Genomic DNA, 7,331 nt, shown 5'->3' on the forward strand with positions numbered 1-7,331 from the left:
AAGCAATCCTTTGATTTTGTTATGAAGGGAATTGAAGAAAATACTCAGAATATCAAACATAGAATACTTTAAAACAGCAAGCTGTGGAAACAGAAACAGAAATAGTCTTGTGGAATCATTTTATCATAAGCCTCCTTTGGTAGGTGGTTAGATCTCAGCTAGTTCCAAAAGGCCTTCTCCAAATATTCCTACACTGAGATCTCTAGTTTAACAACAACAACAAAAATTCCACACTCATTTTTTCAATTATTATATATAACTTTGAATTGGTATTTTGCTGTTTCATTTCTGATCTACCCAAATAGATGTGATGCTTCTTCTAGAAAGGAGAAGCTGTTTCTTAAATTTCTTTATACTATCCCCAGTGCAATGCAGTGTGCATGGATTACACATTAAATACTTGCTAAATAAATTAATTCCTAATTATTTTTATTGCCCTGAAGAGTCCAATGCAAGGACTAGCAAATAGTTTTGACTCTGCTGTTTTCACTGGAAGGAGGAGATAATTGCAGAAGAGTATGTGGAGTTTGTACAGAAAGAGAGAATTTTCCATAGGGGCTCGATACGTATTGAATGCCAATTATGTGCCAGAGTTTTAATAGATATTTATCTCATTTGATACTCCCAAACCTTATGAAATTTGGATTGTTGTTATTATTCTGCCATAGAAGAAACCAAGTCTAAGTTATTTTTAAAGACCAAGTGGCTAATAAGAGTTGTAAACTGGAATTCAAATCCAAATCTGTCTGATTCTAAGACTGCCCTGTCCACTAACCCATCATACCTTTGAAGAACCAAAGAACAGAAATGACTATATCATGGTGGAGGGGCGACGTGGTGACCCTTGGAGAAGAAGGAAATTGCAAAGGAGAAAATAAAACCTAAATTTATAAGTGAGATGGTGATCTAGAAGGAAAGAAGCTGTGACTTTTCCTCTCATTTCTGCTGAAAGTATCAACTGATAGTAATCCTAGGAACAGAAAACTTGCTAAGACCATGCACCAACTGATAGAGCTGCCTATGAACATCTAACAAATCAGGAAGAGATTCCCACAGTGAGATCCTGGGGGAGGCAAGGCAGAGAGGAGTGATCTATCAGTGGCATTACTAGCTGGTTGGCAGGCTGGACAGGATGGGCAACGTTCTTTCCCTCTCCAGCTGCTGTGAACCAAAGGAAGGACTCACTGAAGCCTGGGATGTTGAGGATAAGAACAGTTTGGAATTTTGTTTTGTTGTTCCTATAACCATGAATTGATTGGCAACTTTTTTTTAAGTTTATTTATTTATTTTTGAGAGAGAGAGAAAGCGCAAGTAGGGGAAGGGCAGAGAGAAAGGGAGAGGGAATCCTAATCAGGCTCCACACTGACAGCGATGGTTAATTTTATGTGTCAATTTGAGTGAGTTGTGATGCACCTAGATAAAATATTGTTCAGCGTGTCTGTGAGGTGTTTCTGAATGACATTAGCATTTGGAATCCCTGGACTCAGTAAAGTAGACTGCCTCCCCACCCCACCCCCCCCAAATGTGGGTGGGTATTATCCAATCCTTGGAGGGCTTCAATAGAACAAAAGGCAGAGGAAGAAGGAACCCTAGGCGGGGCTCAAACCCACAAACCATGAGATCATGGACCAGAGCCGGAGTTAGGTGCTTAACCGACTGAGCCACCCAGGCACCCTGACTTGAAGCTTTTTTAAATGCATAATTTTCTATTTATTTTAAAAAAATTTAATGTAGCAGTAAGGCCACAAGAAGATTATAAGTGCCTATTCTATAGTTCAGATATTCTCAGGTCACGGGAGGAAGGAGAAATTCTGCTAGCACTAATTGATAGAAACGATTATTATCGAACTCACTAGAAGGGATACTAATAAAATTTTCATTCATATTATATGTCATTACATATGAATAATGAATATACGAATAAATGAAATGTAAAGTAAAATTCCCAGAAAGCACAACTATCTGGCAGCAAGATTTCTATTTGCAAAGATGCTAAGATCATTTACAGGGAATTCTCAGTAAGAAAAAAATCTCTAACTCCAAAAATCATCTGGGTAAGTATGCTGTCTGAGTTCCACTGTGAAAATGCAGAAGTTTTATTTGTCCTTTTTCAAAAATCATTAGAAGTTGAAAACATCAGTTCACTCGCTCTCTACATTCATTGTTAGTGGGAATAAAAATTAAAGAGCTATCATTTTCCTCTTTGTAGAAGTCTTGTGAAATTCTTCAGAATATATTTTAGAGATCATGATGTTACTGTAGCTATTACCTTCATGATTTCAAATAACTTGCAAGTCATTAAAGTATATTGGTTTTAAAATTTATAGATGTTTTTTGAAACCTTTATTTCTCTTTAAATATTTCTCGGTCACTCCAAACTTTTAAAAATGTGTGTAGTTTTACAAGACTTTTCCTGAATTGCTCTAAGTTATTAGAGTGTGACATTTTGATAATGACTTTTTTGTGGAAGTTGAGCTGGCAGTAACCAAGAAAATGCAGCAGATGAATTTAGAGCTGCAGAATTCATCTACTTACTGGAGAATCCAAATGTCTGAGGCGAAAGAAAGCAAGCATGTTATCATAAGTCCTTCTCTACCCACTTCTTGAAGGCCTTACAATGGCCTCTTCCCACAATGTGTTCTAAGGAACAGGACTCCTATAAGATGTGTGTTCCCCAAACTTTGGTAATAAAATAGGCCGAGGAAATACTGCACATGAGATCCTCCCTCTTCCAGAGTCCCCATGCACACTGTTAGCTCAGTAGAGACTTCAAAAAGTCGTGAAGTAAAGAAGCCTCTTTGTCTCCTGATGCCTGGTGTTTCCTAAACTTATTAAAGGACAAAGCCTTTTTCTCTTCCAGAGAGAATGGTGTAGTTTCCTTCAGACCTCAAAGTCCAGGGAACAAAACTGTGGAAATTTGTTATACAGGGTTTGTATTAGGGTTCTCCAGAGAAACAGAGAGACAGAGGGAAAGTGGGAAGGGGGAGAGAAGAGGGAGAGGGGCGGGGGAGGAGAGAAAGAGGGAGGGAGAGAAAGAGGGAGGGAGAGAGAGAATGAGGAAGTGTCTCATGCAATTATGAAGATTGAGAAGTCTCCTGATCTGCCATCTGCAAGCTGGATACCCAGGGAAGCCAGTGGTGTCATTCAGTCTCACGTCCAGAGGAGTCAATGAAATAACTCCCAATCTGAGAGCAGGAGATGAGAGGAGATGTCTCAGCTTACACACTGAGGAAGGAAAAAAGGGGCAAGTTCATTCTTCCTCTGCCTTTTGTTCTATTCAAGCCCTCAATGGATTGGATAATGGGGGGGGGGGGGGGGTGGAGGTGCTGGGAGACAGGGAGGCAGTCTACCTTACTGAGTCCAAGGATTCCAAACGCTAATGTCATCCAGAAACACCTCACAGACACTCCAAACAATATTTTATCTAGGCACACCACGACTCAAATTGACACATAAAATTAACCATCACAGAGCTTAACTTGAGGTCTACAAGACGAACAACCAAAACAGACAAAAAAAATCTTAAGGATAATAAAGGGTTAAAACATCAATAACACAAACTTCATTTAAAACCCATTTATGACCCAAATATTTGCAGGATTTTATGCGCAAACACATTCATATGATTTAGAAAAAAAACAAGTCCCTTAAATGTGAAAGAACACATTGTTATTCTAATGGAGCTTATCTCCGCTCATTATTAAAGACTTCATTGTCATTATTAAGTTATGCTATGGATTTAATGGATGCCCCACATATCTTTCCACATAGACATAAATGGGTTTCAAACCATGTAAGTTTCATACATGCAAAGAGTGACCCACAGACTAAAGGAACATTTTCTTTCCAAATGTCAGTTTTCCTAGATTCTATTTATTCTCATCAAGCTTTTGACAAATTTTCACACGAGTGTGAAAACACATATCACAGCCAGTATCATCTGATAGGAATGAGCAAACAAGCAAGGCAGCTGTCCAAGGCCTTCATCATTACAGAGCGAGATAAAATTTGACCTGACCTTTCACACTCTGTTCCACTCTCCTCTTCCATGGTGTCAGTCAGGCTCTGAACATACAAACAGATGCAGAAATTGACATTTTGCTGCCAACAGTGAATCTAACAAAAAAGAAAGCCAAGGGAAGATATTCTAGCATGGACCCAAAGAATGCCTGTTGTGAATTTATTTATAAAAGGGCCAATGATTCGTTTTACTTAAATTTGGGTAACTGGGCAATTAATCTAGTTGAAGGGAGAAAAACTTGCAGAACTGAATGGGTCCATGATAAAGGTTTTAACTCACATTATTTGAAGATGTTTGTGAATAAAGAGCCCAAATCTAATGGGTCATGAAACAATCGGGTCACCTTAATTGAGCTTTAGACAAGAAATCAAGTGACATACTCTGGGAAATAAACAGAGTCGATGTTTTGTTTGTTTTTTTGTAGTGCTTCACACTTAGATAATGCTTCTTTTTGAGATTGCATTCAAAGTAGATAACCCCATCTCTCTGCACCAAAAACTAGTATTTCTTAGATATAACTCTGCCTCAGTTTTGTTCTATAAAGAGAAAAAGCAGAAGAGAGGAAAGGAGGAGGAGAAGGAAGAGAAGGGGGAGAAAAGGAAGCAGAAGCAAGGGGGAAGGAGGAAGAAAAGAGGGAGGGGAAGGAGGAAAGAGAAAAGGAGGAGGGACAAGAGGAGGTTTCTTTTGTGGTTGCAAAGTAACAGTAATAAAAGTGAGTCTTAATGTCTACATACCATGTGCTAAAAAGAAGCAGTCTTTTCTCTGGAGGCTTACTCTTAAAAAGAGGGAAATATCTTTACAGAAAACCCCAGGAAATCTTTCATTACATCTCACTTTTTTTCAAGGGGTTCTCATGCCTGTTCATGAGGACATTTGTATCAGCTCCTTTGTTGCCAAGGAAGCATTCAGCTTCCTTTGAAGTATTTGGACACGGTTGGAAAGAGAAAAGTATTGGGACAAAAATCTAGGCATATCAGGAAAGAAGGAAGCAGGAAAAAGATACTGGCAACCAATATTTTCCCTTATGCTAATTTTGTCAAAAAAAATCTGTATTTTGTAATTCTAATATTGGTATTCCTGTGTACTATTCAATGAATTAAGCAAAGAGGCCATTAGCCTGAGGTGGCTCTAAAACAGTGGTAGCCTGTGTAAGCAAACTAAAACCTCAGCCTGTAAATGCCTCAAGGTTATGAAAGCCAAACGTAAGGACAACCAATCACAAACAGCAAACTAGGCTTTAAGCGACGGCCAATCAAATCATTTCCTTTTTTTTTTTTTTTTTGTCCTGGCACCGTCTCTGTTGGTCTTTCCTCACTCCTTCCAGTGGAACACTCCTAACCACTTCTGGTTTGACACTGCCCTTTTGGAATTAAGTTTTGCTCAAATAAACTCAAAAATTTTAATATACCTCCATTTATCTTTTAGTAGTATTTCCTTTCCTTTTTTTTTTTTAATTTTTTAATGTTTTTATTTATTTTTGAGACAGAGAGAGGCAGAGCAAGAGCAGGGAAGGGGCAGAGAGAGAGGGAGACACAGAACCTGAAGCAGGCTCCAGGCTCTGTGCTGTCAGCACAGAGCCCGACGCGGGGCCCAAACTCACGGACTGTGAGATCATGACCTGAGCCGAAGCCTGACGCTTAACCAACTGAGCCACCCAGGCACCCCTTCTTAGTGTTTTTTAAAGGAAGCTCAGCTGTGCCAGAGAGACCCAATTGACATTTGTTTGCTTTAAAAAAAAACAATATATATATATATATATATATACTTGAACCAGAGTGTTAGGAAGGAACAGTGTGGTGCCCAAAAGATGGTGGCAGTGACCAGGGAGACAGTCAAGGTTGCTTAGTTAGCCACTCTTCCCCATAATGTGGGGTTTCCCCTTGGTAATGGACTGCTGTGTGTTCTAGCTGCCCCCAACATCCATTCCTTCTGCCAGTCATTTCAACCAGACTTTCCTAATGAGGTACTTCTCCCCATTCTCACACCATGGGTTACCTTGGGCTGACCCCTTCTCAGGCTCTATGGGTCCCTACATAATATGGGCTTGGTCAGTCAAAGTGTCACTTTCTGCCTGCCACAGTAGGGATCTGGCTTAGGGACAGGCAGGAAACCCAAACTTGGTGAAACAGAACCCAAAAAATCAGCCCCAACACTTTATTCCATTGTAGTTGATTACCTGGCTAGTTATAGCCTAGAACAGCCAGCAGCCAATATGGCCACTATAGAAAGAGTTTTCCTGGATGTAAAGCTAATACAAAAGGAAGTACAGTCATCAGGCTGAGATAGGGAGTGCCTGGTGAGGCTGATGAGGTTGTTTGAGAACCTGCATCCAATTATGCATGAAATTAACGTCCCTCCGGGCTTTACAGTTATATGGCCCAATGCATTGCCTTTCTTAAACTACAGTCGAGCTTCTGACTCTTAACACAGACCTAACTAGTTCCCCTTTCCACTGCTAAACTTTGGAAGTAAAAGTTTTATTTCATTAAATATGTTTTCTTGCGCTCATCCTTTGGCATTTCATTATTTCTTGCTTAGCCTCCACTGAATCTTTTTTCACAACAGAATCCCAATTAATAACGAAAGAAGAAAAGAACACCTACCTCCACATAAAAGCTTTCTCGATTTCCCCAGCTAGAAATAATCTCCCTTTCCTTCAAGTTTCCATGAGATGTATTCCTCCAACATTTCACTTTTTATTAATTTTCCAGCATTTTTTGCTCTCCATTCAATATGTAATGCTTCTTAATACAAAGTCTGCATCTGATTTGACTTTGTACCCACACAGCATCTGATGCATTCCTTCATTAAATGCTTACTTAAAATTGAAAGAATAAAAAAACAAATGCAGTGAGCCACAAACATGATGTTACATAACACTTTTAAGGCTCTTCTGTCTTTTAAATTTTAAATAAGGGTTATCTTTCATTTTAGAATGGAAGAAATTTCAGAAACTTGCTCTTTTGAGGAAAAGAGCTAAATGAATCCAATAAGTAAGCAAATACTGAGTTATAAAGTACTAGCCTTTAATATTGTTGTCTTACTAACACTTCTTCCCTTGGCTCTGACTCCAAAATAGCTTTTAAATTACTTCCTATGCTTCTTTGGAGAGCACAGTCCTGAACTCTGCCAGACATTGCTGCCAGGGTAATTTCTAGAGGAAAGAAGAACAAAGCCAATTGTTGTGGGCAAGCGCATGGCGAAATCAGCAGGAGAAAATAGGCGGCAGCAAAGGGTAACTGATAATTTGGAATTGAAATGGAAAACCCCAAGTGATATCCAAGGTAGGTTATGGCCAGAAGTCAATGTG

This window comes from Prionailurus viverrinus, chromosome F2, assembly GCF_022837055.1.
Source record: "Prionailurus viverrinus isolate Anna chromosome F2, UM_Priviv_1.0, whole genome shotgun sequence".
NCBI classification, from domain to species: domain Eukaryota; kingdom Metazoa; phylum Chordata; class Mammalia; order Carnivora; family Felidae; genus Prionailurus; species Prionailurus viverrinus.